The following is a 13,860-nucleotide window of genomic DNA, read 5'->3' as shown; positions in this document are numbered from 1 at the left end:
TAGCGTACATCAATGCACAAAAATCTCATTGTGAATCATTTCATAAATCAAATTTGGATGTTGTTCTGCAAACTTGTCTGCACCTATCAATTCAGGCAAGTGAAACAAACACAGAAGAGGCATGTGATAACAGAGAGATACGGGTGATGAGAAGGGATTGCTTTAAAAAGTGGTGCCCCTGGAGGAGCTGGGGAAGGCTTTGTGGCTTGAAAGTGGGGACTGTGCTGAGGAGGGGAGATCAGCATGATAAAGACAGAAGAGCTGAAAGGACACAATGGGAGCTAGGGAGCAGGAAGGGGAAGGCACCGAATGGGGCATAGGGTCAGCAGTTGAAGTCTTGAAGAGGAAGGACAGATGGAGGGGAGAGAGGGAAGATGTGACACTTGTAATGAAGCAGAGGAAGGCAACTTACTAGTGAGGTTTGCGTGAACTAGAAAGCAGGGAGAGATGAGTTTACATGGCAGTAGTGAAAGGAAGAGATGGACACGCCTGTTCAGTTTATTCTGCTCACAATCAGTAGCTGAGAAATCTTAACAGTGTAAGCAACCCTTGATTAAGAGAACAACGGAATTATGAAAGAAAGAGAATGCCTTCAGACACTTGTGACCAAGAGAAGTAGTGCCTACTGCTCTGTGTCGTGTCTTCCTGTGGGGCTACTGGCAGGCAGCACAGTTGATCAAAGAGTTGGATGATTTTTCCTCTGTGATCACTGGTGTCAGAAAGGAAAGGTGTTAGGAATTTCGTAGCCCGTGCTCTTCTAGCATAGGTTATCATTTTGTTTCTGGTTCCTGACTAATAAGCAGGAATGCTGGAGTGTGATGCACTGTCTTCCCTTGAAATGCATGCTCGTTTGACAAGTCTCCTTTTTGGCCTGGAGAGCTGCTCCCCTGTTTTCCTGTCCTGCTGTGGTTTAGCTAACCAGCTTTCGGCATACCTGCTCCTTTTGGGGACAGAGAACTCTGGACACCCGCAGCTCTCTGATGCGGCCCAACCCCTTAACATGGCGCTCCCAACCTTGCAGCAAGGAGGGCCTATTCCAGAAGAACTTTGCCAGGTTGCTGCTACCTTCATTTTTGCTGGCTGCACACTGATTTTCACCTGCATTACTGCATTAGGGGGATTCTTGCACTTCTGACTGTACAGCTATGCCGCTTTGCAGCTTCAGTTATGGTTGTGTTGGGGATATTCCCATTTCATACAACTTTGGAGCTCAGGATTTGTGGGGGCTGAACACTTTTGAAGAAAATTATCTGAGGAAGGCAAGAAGCACTCCAATATGTCAAAGAACAGACTGGGACTTTTGATGTATTTGGTACCATGTTTTCAAACTGCTGCCTGCTGGGAGCCACATCCATCTGTCTTTTGTTTTTTCTTCCTCCAGAAGTATGTACTAAGTACCATCTGATTTGCTTAGAAAGAATGAAACAACCACTGTTCAAGGGAAAAGCTAATGCAATTCAGGTCATCCTAACTTCAATGGATAAGACACCAGAAGGCTTTGATATTATTACTGAGAATATTAGAATTGGTGAAGCTTTAAATACAGCATTTAGAACCTTGGGAGGTTGTTCAGCCTGAGTGGTAATAGGGTTGATGCAGGAAAATCCTGAGAGTATCAAAACAGAAGTTAGGAGTTTGGTGGTGGTGTTATTATTATTATTAAAACCAGGCTGCCTTTACACAGGTACCAATGAGAAATCATGCTGTTTTTCCTGTACAACTGTATTGCCCACAAGCATCTTGAATATCAAATACAATCTGTTGAAATCTGTAGTCCCAATGTTCTGCCAGAAGGGAATATATATATATAAATTTTTTTTCCCTGCTTCTTCAGGAGCCCAGTGTTAGCCAATGCAATTCTCCTTGAGAGGCAAGAATTTTAAAGGACCAGGCCCACATATTTGTGATACCATCCATGGAAACTAGCTTTTCTAACAGACCAGTGCTCAAATCTATTATTTGTATCTGTGAATGCATTGTGGCTTCTGTGTGGTTGTTAGGGGTTTTTTGTTTGTTTTCTAGTGAACTTAGCTAACATGCAGTTTCTGTTGATCTGCTTGTGCTGTGGAAGGTTTGAATTCTATGGTGTTGCCTGTACATTAGAAATAATGTGCACACATTTTAACCAGATACTGTGCTGCCTTGTGAGAGTCGGAGAAGTCCCTGACTGTCTCAGATGAGATCATTTGTGTTCTGTGGAGTGCCAGCAGGAAGATGCATCAGACCTCTTCTGCTTGCCTTTTTCCGTAGGTTTGCTCTGTGCATCCTTTCTGAGACAGTCTGAGTATGCTGTTTATGGATGTGATTTTTTACTACCAAAACAGTAATGCTATCACTAGTCCTACTTAGATGTGCTGATACTAATAAGTCTCGTATTAGTAAAAACGTATTTTCCTCCAATAAGGAAGGTTTTGTCAAAATAAGGAAACTTTTAAACTGTTTTCATGCAAGGAAGAAGAAAGGGATGGAAGAAGGGAGAGATGTGTTGCTTTAGCTACACTGGTCTAGTTAAAGTAGCACCATTTTTGTGTGTGGACAAGAGCTTAGGAAATGTGCAGGTCTTAGTCTGGGGGACAGGACTTTAAAGCAGTCATTGAAGTCTAGTGTCAGTTTTCAAGGCTGAAGAATATTATTTTATTTAGGCTTCCAGACCAGCCTTGCTCCAGGAATGCACTTAGGTTGTTTTTAAAGCAAACATGAAATCAATAGCCTGGTGTTCTGCTCTGCTATTTCTTGCCAGAGCCTAAGGACCACACATGGGCTTTCCCTCCTCTTCGTCACACTGCCAGGCATGCTCTCGGATAGCGGTGGGCAGTTCTTATGGATGAATGCAGAGAGGTTCCAAATGGCCAAACACACATCGGACATCTGGGCAGTTTTTGCTGCAAAGTATTTTCCGTCGGGCTTCCCTCCAGATATTGCCGTGAAAGGACCAACTCACACCACCCTGTCACAGATTTTATCCAGCCTCTGACTTCAGTGGGAGTTTTATCTGAGTGAAGCTCAAATAGGAGTCTGTCAGCTTACCTCACCATTTATAATGTTCCTGGTGGAACCCAGGGCTGCGGTTTTCATTTTGTCCCTGGCGAATACCAGCCCAGAGAGCAATGGAGCACTGTGCCTTCCTGCACATCACTCTGGTGGTGGGCCTCAGCTCACACTTGCCTGGACCCTTGCTAGACTTATTTGTCTCCATCTCGTGCTGGTCACAGGGGCTTCACCTAGAGTGGCAGATTCTGAAAGCTCACCCATGCAGGATCAACTTGCAGCTGGGTACCCTGACTCCAGCAGCCTACATCCTCTCAAGGTAAATAACCTCTGGCCAGCTACTAACCTCTCCTGAGCCAGTGACCCAGAGGCGAACGCTCCTTCGGCTCTCGGCAGCTCCCTTGAGCCAGGCTAGCTCCTGTCCTCCTGCAGGGCTTGAAGTTTAACCGTGTGGTACCAAGGCAGGTCTCCAGTTAAAAATGAAAACACACATCAGCAAAGAGGAGAAAAACAGGCTGAAATTGGAAGTGACCATTTCGTGTTTGATGTTATTCAGAGAAGCCTGTTCTTCATTTAGGACATTAATAGTTGTAACAGAAGCTGTAATATTTCAACAACAGTGGTGATTAGGAGCAAAGAGGCAGCTAATCTCCATCTAAAAAGAGCTAACTAGCCCGTCCTTTAGCCCCCACCGCACTGTCACATTTAAATACCATGAATATTCACTGCTTGGCACCCAGCTGGCAGCTGAGCTGTTTTGACACAAAAACCTTCAAACTCAAAGAGTTTTTAATCAGTCTGCAAGAGAGAGAAGAAGAAAGTGAGAGAAAGAAATAGGAACAGAGAAAATGAATCAATGAGTTCAACAGAGAGGGGGGTACCCGAATCCAGTTAACCCCTTCCCTGCTCTGCAGCCACAAGCGCTGCCTCTCTGCAGCTCTGCGGCCCTGCAGCCCTCTCCCAGGCTGCAGGGGATGAAGAAGAGGCACCCCATCCCTCCTGGGCGCCCCATTCCTCCTGGGTGCTTCATCCCACCCTGGAGCCCCATACCCGCTGGCATCCCATCCCACCTCAGTGCCCACTCCCCCTGGCTGCCCCATTTCCTGCGGCTGCCCCATTCACCCTGGCTTCCCCATCCCACCCTGATGCCCCTTGCACCGAGCACCCCACCCCACCCCACCCGCCTTCCATACTTACAATGCATCCTCTCCGGCTGTCTTTGCTTGTTTCCTGGTGCAGGGCTTTTCTCCTCTCACCCTTGGCTGTGGTTGTGCCTGGTTACCAATATGCTTCTGTTACAGGCAGTACAGTTTCACTCACAATATGTGATGTGCTTTAGAGCAGCCAGTCTTTGCCTGCAAAGAGTTTTCATCTCAGAAGGAGGTTTGGCAGTGTTAACAGCTGCCCTCTCCAATATCCTTATTGGAGTCTCAGAGTTGCCTACAGCCCACACAACCCCTTTGCTTCAGTTTTTGGAGCAGGATGAACCATGCAGCTGCAAACAGAAAATCTTGCCTTGTTCTGGAAGAAAGAACCCCACAATACTCTGAAGGCCCAAGTTTCACCAGCACTGTGGATCTAGGCACTGACAGATCATCCAGCAGTCCCCATTTAACCTGGATCAGTCCTGCACATAACTGCATTTCTGTCAAGCTAGCCCGAGCACACAACACAGAGTTTGTGCAACTTCATGCTGTTATGCCAGCTTTAGGCTGGTTGTGGTGGACATTTTATACCTGATTTGGCAGGAAAGTAGAGTGGCATAGGCAGATGACTCCTGGTTACTGCAATGCCTTGCCATATAAAACTGACTTGGCTAAATTTCCTAAATGTGTTTAACTTGGTGGAGTGAGTTTATGCTGGATCCATGCTTCATGTCGTATGGCTGTGGCATTTTTGATCTAGTACTGGGAACCACAAAGTCAGATTTATTTTATAATCAAACCGCAGCCTAAGTCTTGAAACTTTGTGGCCCAGACTGCAGACCTCAATCACATGTGGGGAATCTACACTTGCACCTCAGCTGGCTGCGTGTTCAGGGCACAGCGGGGACTTTTCTAACCTGCTGTGTCTTCAGTTAGTCTGTCGTGCGCTTCAATTACACATAAGGTTGTCTCATCTGCCTTCAACACCGAGATGCACCTCAAAAGCCAATGTCCTCGTTCCCTTAAGGAAAACCCATGGAGATGTGAAGTACAGAAGCTTGGGATTGATTTAGGCAGATTATTATGGCCATTGCAAAGGATACTAGTGTCCAGGAGGGATCTAAATGAGGTGGTATTATGCAGATCTTCAGAGGCAGGCCACTGCTGAGGGGAGGCATTGCAGATGGAAACGAGAAGGCGGTTGCTGGAAATACAGGCCAGTGAGGAAAATAAGCAGCTAGCACTGGAGGAGTGAAGTGGGTAGCTGCACGCTATTGGCAGCGTAACAGAAGATCTGATGGGTGAATAAAAAAGAGCAGGGTCAGAGCGGAGCTTGGTGTGATGGAAAGGGTGCCACGGTGGAGGGTTGAGAGAGCGCAATGTGGTGGCAATGCTGTGTGAGTCAGATCCGCGCTACTCTGATCTGTCTGGGCTGGAGGTGGAGTATTATGGATGTCAGGGAAAGACCACAAGGAGAAATTAATGTAACCAAGATGGGAGATGAGAGTTTGGGAGCAGGTTTTTCCTGTGTGGGTTCCCCAAATCTGAAGCTAGTCTAAGATTTATTAGGAGTAACTGAAGCTGTGGTGACTTTTACTGAATAGTGTGGAACTCCTTTGGGAGGAAGAAGCAGAAAGATTTGGGTTCCACAATTCATTAGTGCTCTCAAGATCCTGTGATGCTCTCCAGACTCAGAGATCTCACCCAGCACTTTAAAATTTACAAGCATGCACACAATAGCCAAATGTGCTTTGTAATCTATTCCCAGGCAGCAGCCAAAGTGGCTTTTGCATAGATTGGTACTTACTCTATTCAAGTTGATAATTATTTTGAATGGAATACTCCCCATGAAGCATGCCTGGAACGGCATCAAACCCTATGGGCTGTGGGAGGCACATCCATCAGCTGTTCGCTGGGATGTACTCTGGAAAGGCTCACAGCTGGATAGGAGGATCCATTTTCCTATACACTTAAATGAGAAAATAGCATGTGCTTTTCTTCAGCCTCTTCTTGCCAACATCTGGCCACTACTTACAATGAATTTGCACAGTTGCTGTGAACTATATCTGGGCATGCTTCCTTTGCCTGTGGAAAAATGTGGGAATCTAATCATCCAGTACAAAAACAAGGTGTTCCAGCTAATATGTGTCTCGAAGACCCTGAGGACATGGATTTGGAATGTTTTAGAGGAGGCGGATCAAAAGTATTTTACTCGACATTCACCTACAGTTTTCTGTTGCCTGACTCCATCATATTTACATATAGTTAACACGTTCTGTATTAGGTAGGGAAAATCTAGGCTGAGCAGCAGGTAGCAGAGGTGTAGAACCGGCAGCACTCACTCACCTGAGTCTACCCTCTCTCCCCAGCCTGTCAGGAGGGGAGCATGGTGCTGTTGTGGTGGTGCTTTGGGGGTGAGGGGGCTCAGATTAGACATAAAACAGAAGTTGTGGCCATCTGTGGTCATTAAAATTCCATGACACCTTTTGGTACTGAAGTGGTTGGTGCTAAAACTAGCCCACTTGCAACACGGCAGACAAGCCTCGTGCAGCCCGGAGAGAGGCTGCTTCGTGAGGTTTGCCGGGTGCATTTTCAGCCTGCATGGAGCAAGGGGCAGAGCCCCACACTGCCTGCCCAGAAGTCACTAATCCCAGAGCCAGGAGCAGCGTAGCTACATCCCTGTGACCAGAAAACATGCTGAGAAGGACAGAGCTAAGTACGCAGTGTGCAGCATGCTAATAACACAGCTCTGTTGTTCCTGCAACCGGATTTGCTCTCACTTGGTGGTGCTGGATGGTGCCACATGCGCAGACAAGTCTATTTGCGGGAGATCCTGAGGATCCTTGCAGTGAGCTGTGCTTTGAAAGGTATCCTGACCCTCCAGGGCTATATAAAATGAAATAGGAAGGGTCTCAAGCTCTTGTAGGTTGCGGAGAAATCTAAACTTGGGGTGAAAGTAAAGGCCCTACAGAAAATGAAGTCTAAATGGGTAGAAAGAGGTGATGGCAGTGGCGACCTTTACTGACTGACAGCTTACAGACCCCGTCCTCAGCACTTGCTCTCATCCCTGAGTTGTCCTGCTGTGCAGTGACCCAGAGCAGGAACCAATCCAGCTGAAAAATAAACATTTTTTTCCCCTTGGGCTGCTTTTTATTTGGATCAGTTCTCTGGTCTCATTCACCATGTGCTACACAGACAGCATGCTGGCAGAGCTGATGTTGCAGGGCATGGGCGAGGAAGCAATGGGAAGGGAAGCAGGATTGCTTAAACTGACTTAAGCAGCCCTGTTGTCAAAAATTCAACCACAGCCTGATACCAGAGCCTGCCTGGAGTGCTCTCCTTGGCATCAGGGCTGGCCTGCAGTTTGCACAGAAGAGAGGAGGGAGACAAATACCTCTCTTAGAAAAGCTGCAGAAATTCTCAAGTGATCAGGGAAAATCATCCCAAAATGCTGCCACTGGGACTCTGCGGTTGATGCATAAGGATGCTGCAACCTTGTGAAACTTACTGGTGCCGCATCCAAATCAGGTAGAACAACAGTAGCACTTTATGTCTTGGTTCCTTCCTGTCTATCCCAGCTCTCTTGCAGAATCATTTCTTTTCTATCCTCTTCTGGGAGAGAAGAAAAATCTGGTGATTCCCTTCACCCCTTCCTTGGCACATCCTGTGTACCAGGGAGCTTGCTCAACGCTCCTGGTATTGCCCTCTGTGTTAGGAAGGCGTTGTGTCTGCACCCCAAGGGAAGAGCTGCTTGGTCTGGCGTCATTGGTGGAACCCCCATAACACCATCCTGTGACAGCCACTGCCCAAGGGGTGAGCGCAGCTGCCCTGAATGCTGCACACCCTTTCTGTCAATGGCTGCTGTATTTCATCTCTGTGCTGCTGCTTCCCAGGCAGCATGTGATCCTCTGTGGTATGCTCCGGCTTCTACAGGGAATGGGTTAACACTATGAAATAGTCTTTTTATGGAACCTCTTGGCAACGCAGAAAACTTTCCCATTGCCAGTGTGTTCTTTTTATTCAACAATTTGTTCCCAGAAAGCAACCCATTTAACCAGATTTTCTCTATTAAGGGGCTTCAGCTGCATGTGTTGTTTTTTGAGCTTATTCGGTGTGCTGTAAACTGCAAAACAGTGCCTTACAATAGATTTGTCTGAGGGAACTGAAGTGTGTACTGCTGTGATTCTGCCTGCTGTGGGAGCTCCTTGAAAGCCAGATGTCACATTCAAAGAGTTATCTGTGTTTACAAACACATGGTCACACATACTCAACACTTTCAGCAATCACCAAACTAAAGTTCAAATCCTGCAGGTTTGCTTCTCTACTCACCTGCCCTGCACCCAGCCAGAGCAAAAGAAGAAAGTTTCCAGAACTTGAACGGGATCATCTCTTTTATTTAGATGAGGAAAAAAAGACATTACAGCTTGCAGAGGGCTGAATTTAACTTCCCAACTGGGGCCTCTCATCTGTAAGTTCTTGCAGACAGAAAAACACCAACTGCTAGCAAGATAATCCAATTTCCCTTCTCTCGCACTCTGAGGAAGGCTGCGTACCCCCCCACGCCATGCTGGGTTTCAGTCTGGCGAGAACTTCTCCCGACCACTATACCACTGGCAAGATCCATATCAAAGCTTCAGCCCCCCCAGGGTTCATTAGAAGGCATTTATTTCTGCATATTCCAGGGGGTGGGGGAGGCAGATAACTTTATTCACAATGCAAATAGGCTGCCCTTACTTTCAACCCTTCCTTCAAACTGGGAGATATTAAAAAAACATGAGCTCTTCTAAAATAATAAATACATTAATTCTGCTGCATGATATATTGCTGGTGCCTCCAGAAAAGTGCCCTGGCACCATTTGATGGGAAAAGCCAGTGAAATCTGTTAACTCTGCTCTTGCCCTTGCTCCTTGAAATGCTGTTAGAAGTTCAGTCAGGTGGGCCGAACTCATATTAGAGCACTGGGCTCATTTAAGAAAGATTGTTAGCAGGTAGTTTTGCACAACAGGACTAAGATGCTTCAAGGGATGAGGGAAAGTCAACCCAATTCTCTCTGCAAATTTGAAGGCCTAGTCTGTGATTTACTAATGGGGAGCAGTGAGTTATTAAGCTCATCACAATGCAGCATCCTGCTCCCCTAGTCCAGAGGGAGCCAGTTATTAATAAATCAGAACCCAGTGCTAAGCTACAGGGATAAAAGGATCTACATTAATATGAAAATATTAATATCTGGAAGAGCAGATTATCATCTAAATGGGTTAGAATGAGATAGCACCATTGTTTAGAAGAAATGGCTTGCTTCAAATCTCATTAGAGCTGTAATCATACTAGCAATGGAAGAAAACTTCAGACCCTTGAAAGTGCTTTGGATGCTTGGTGAATGTGGCAGTCACGCTGGGGAGTTCAAACATCTGCCCAAGGCTTGCCTTTCCTCCTCGGTGTGAGCTGGAGGATTCGCCTGAAGGAAACAGAGGCCCCAGGTATTACCAAAAGGGATGATATGGCTGTTCCTTCTGAAGGGCGTGCGGCTCACGGAAGCACTGTGTTCCTCGCTGAGATGGGCATTGCCCAGAGACACCCATGACTGGGGACAAGCTTCTCTGCTCCACATCCTTCCAAAGCTTTATCCAGAGCCACAGGGGAGGTGAGAGGAAATCTGTGAGATGAGGCTATGTTCTCCCTCCCTCGCTGGTGCAAATGGAAGGTGGCTCCGTATAGCAGTGCCTGCTGTCAAGGGGCAGAACGAGAGGAGGTCGTATTCAGGGGCTGTTTCCTCCCAAGCCAGGGCCCCAGGGCAGCCCCTTCAGGGACATCTCCTCCAGGCACTGTCTGGCATGGAGTGGCTGGCTCTCACTGCTCACAGCGTGCTTCCCTCCAGGCCTGGCCAGTTTTTCTTCACTTGTACTAAGTCAAGCAGAATCTGCCCTGGCAGGGGCTGTGGTGCAGCCTGGTGCATACAGGCAGCTACCTGAAAACATGGGGACAGCTAGCGACCTGTCTAACTTTGTTCATTTTCACCAACTGCAGGATGCAGGTTCGTGCAGCTTAGCCCACAGCTTACCAGCATCAGCACGGGGACTACTTACCTAGGAGGAGACCTGTGCAACAGCATTGTGTTTAGCTCACAAGAATTGTACCCAGACTTCATCATGGGGATAGCTGGCCTTAGCAGTACTTGATTTTATCACATGGTGATAAAATCAAGGGCCCTGTTCAGTGGCCTAGAATCTTTTCATCCTTTATATTTTAAATCCAGTCAAAAAATCAAACGCCCTGAGATTTCACTAGCAGAGAAGTTTCTGCAAAGAAAATGCAACAACCATTCCCAACGAGAAGGCCGAAGCCAAAGTAGACTGTGTTGCTCAGAGCTGTTATTTTCCTTTGGCACCTTGTGGCACTTCCAGTGTTAGTCACCAAACTAAACTTTCCAGCACATCCTCCAGGGAAGTGCCCAGTCAGGCCAGTGGTCTAGCTCGTGCTTGCTTCATCGCAGACCCAGAAAGACCTGCATATCATAAATAAAGATGTTACAAACTACGGCCCAACTGCCTTGGGGAGGCTGGTGAGTAGAGTTTAATCTACGCAAGATATGAAGGACCTTTCATAACACGTGGTTTTGACTTTCACAAATATTGAGACTATTCTTTGCATTAATGACAAAGTGGAATAAACATGCCCCGTTTTCCTGGATAATGCCCCTCTGGAGTTTCACTGGGACCAAGGCGGATCTGGCATTTAAACTAAAGAAATCCCTGTTTAGTGTGTGGGAGTCTCTGGAGAGGCCACAGATCTGCATTGCAGCTGTGAAATACAGCATCTCCTCTGTTGCTTATCAGAGATCTATGCTTCTCCTGGGAAAATTTTGCCCAAAGGATTCAGCCCTTGCCAAATTTTCAACTGGATTTTGTTTGTTTATTTTAAATTTCTTTTTAAACATCTCAAACCAACAAACTTAAAAAATGCTCTAAATCTATCAACTTGAGTTAATCCCTAAAATAAAATAATAAAAAAATTTAATTCCTCCAGGCTGCCAACTTCTAAGACTTAGTCTAAAATGGATTTAAATGACTGAAATTCTAAACCCTGAAAAAAATGGAGTTTAATTGAAAAGAATCAATGTTTTTCTTTTCTCCTGTGGTATTGCACCTGTTCATGGCATCTGATTCACCTGAATTTTAAAATGGTTCATATCAAACAGGCATGTGTGTGTAAAATGCTGGTCTTCTGACCTTTGTGCCCACTTTGCAGTGCCAGGGAATGCAGGTACCTGAGGAGCGAGTCACCCAGAGCCAGCTCTGCCTCATCTCCTCCCCAGTCAGTCCTCTAGGAGAGCTTTCCCCACATCTGTGCTCTCCTCCTTCGTCATGTCTATATTCCTTTATCATGCAAAAAAATCAGGGCAGGGATGGAGCCAGATATTTTATGTCCAGAACAACTTCTAATTTTTTCCAAGGTTTCTGCTATGCTGAAAGGCAGAGTTTTCATATGATCCTACATGGACCCTGGAGGTGGTGTCTGGCTATGAATGCAGCTACATCTTCCTCAGCTTCAGGGGCGCTCCAAGCAAGTGGGTCGGCTGGGCTCTATAAATAGAGTGTGGTAATCCATACTCCAGTTTATAGAGAGGGATGGTAGAAAACACACAGCTACAATCTGTTCAGGGAATTTGTTAATATTAGAACCTCAGGGAGCAGCTCTGCTTACTTCATAGACATCTGTTTGTTGAAAATCTCAGTTCAATAAACAATTTTCTCAGGCTCAGCATCTGTTTGTTGGAAATATCAGTTCAATAAACAATTTTTTCAGCCTCAGTATCTCAGCAGTACAGGCATTACAGATGAGGATGATATTACAGGCCTTTCCAGTCCTACTGCAGAGTTGTTCTCCCCAGTACAGAGGTGTAGGTCCACAGATTTTTCTCATGCTGCACTTTATATAGACATGTGCAGCAGATGAAACGCTTGGGCATCAGCAATCATAATGAAGCCCCCAAAGTGAAACCTCAAAAAAGTACACTTCCCAAGGACCCCAGTCCTCCAGATAAGGCTCATATTGAACTCTAGAGGCATTAGATGATCTTCTAGTATATCTCGGCAATAAATATGTTTGTCCTGGAAATAGCTTCAACTGCATATTTTGAATGAAACCTCTTTGCTTTGGAGAGAGCTAATGGTCAAATAGATATTTGACCATTTGGTTGGTATTGGTCCCATGTCATCATCTGGGATCCTGCTGAATGTTGGTAACATACAGACCTGTCCGATGTAATGTATAGTCAAGACTGGAGAATCCCAAGTTTCTGCCTGTTTCTGGGGCCTATCCAGGGAATACGGTATTCACTGAGGAGGATGGTAAAGGGGAACAACCCTCTAACATAAACTGGATTCTGATGTTTGTATCTGTATCCAAGCTGTTGCAGAGTATACAATGGCTATTGTCTTTGAAGAGCTTTGCTACCTGTCTCATTACCCTGGAAAAAACTTTGGGATATTAAACAGAGAACAATCAATCCCACTATCAGCAAATAACCCTCTAGGAAATAAATGCAGTAAAAGAGTTATACTTGTCTTAGCAGATGTTGCTTGTTGATATAATCTCAAATTCAGACGTTATTGCATTTGAAGAAGTTTTCTGGAACTATTCAGAGAACACGCATGTGATGGGGTAAATGGGTGGAATATGATTTAGCTTTAAAAGATCTGGCTCTGTAACAGTACATATCTCTAAAAAATATATTTCATATTATGACCATCTGGATGAATGTCTTGCTATGATACAGCAGCATCACGGTACTGTATGCCTTGAAGGCAATGCTAAATTCAGACCCTGGCTCCAGCTAAAAGACTCAGGATGTCATGACATGCTGTTCAGGGCCAGCTTGCTGCAGAGGAAAGCAAAATTCAGGGCTGGATCCAGACCCAGAGTCCCCTTTCTCCTGCTGCTGGGAGCACTAGTTTTGCCCTACTTGTTTGACTAGGAATGAATGGGACGTTTGGTTTTCTTCCAGACCGGTTGTACTTTGCCTCATTATAAACTTCACCATGTACTGTCCTTTCCCCTGCCTTATCTCCCCATCTCCTTCAAGTGCAACGCTGGAATGCAAGAGGGGTGCTTTTGCTGGGAGCTGTTCTGAGCTGAGAGAGACAGGCAAAAATGACCCTTTCTCCTGCTTGGTGTTTCAAAGAGCTTCCGCTGGCAGGGAGGGGATGTGTTGAGAACGTGTGAGAGAAAACACTGAAAAGGGAGAAAAAGCACAAAAAGGGAGGGGGGAAAAAGTACAGCAAGGAAGCTAGAGACAAACTTCAAGTTGTGGATTATTTCTCACCCAGGCTCTAATTAGGAAGCCTCTTATGAGACTGTGAAGCTGTCAGGCTGCCAAATGTCAGCGTGTTTATCAGAGATCAGGCGAGTCTCCCGTCTGCAGCAGCCACAGTTTGGTGCCATGATTCTCCTGGGTCCTTCCAGCGTGTGTGACTCACATTTGGCACTGGCACCTCCGGGGGCTTTGAGGTGCAGTGAAGGAGTTTCCTTCTCCCTTAAGAATCCAGAAATAAACCTTTTCCTGGGATCTGGCCTCTTCATCGTGGTTCTGCACAGAGAGGGTTAACCATAGGGTGCAGAGCCCCCTCGCCAGTATGTGACTCAGATTCCCAGGGAAATCCCCAGCTTATCTGATGGAGCCTGTTAGTCTGCTAATTGAATAAGCTCCTATTAAAAGTGCAATGTTTTT

This window comes from Balearica regulorum, chromosome 6 (genome assembly GCF_011004875.1).
Source record: "Balearica regulorum gibbericeps isolate bBalReg1 chromosome 6, bBalReg1.pri, whole genome shotgun sequence".
In the NCBI taxonomy this organism is placed as follows: domain Eukaryota; kingdom Metazoa; phylum Chordata; class Aves; order Gruiformes; family Gruidae; genus Balearica; species Balearica regulorum.
This window is presented reverse-complemented; position numbering follows the sequence as displayed.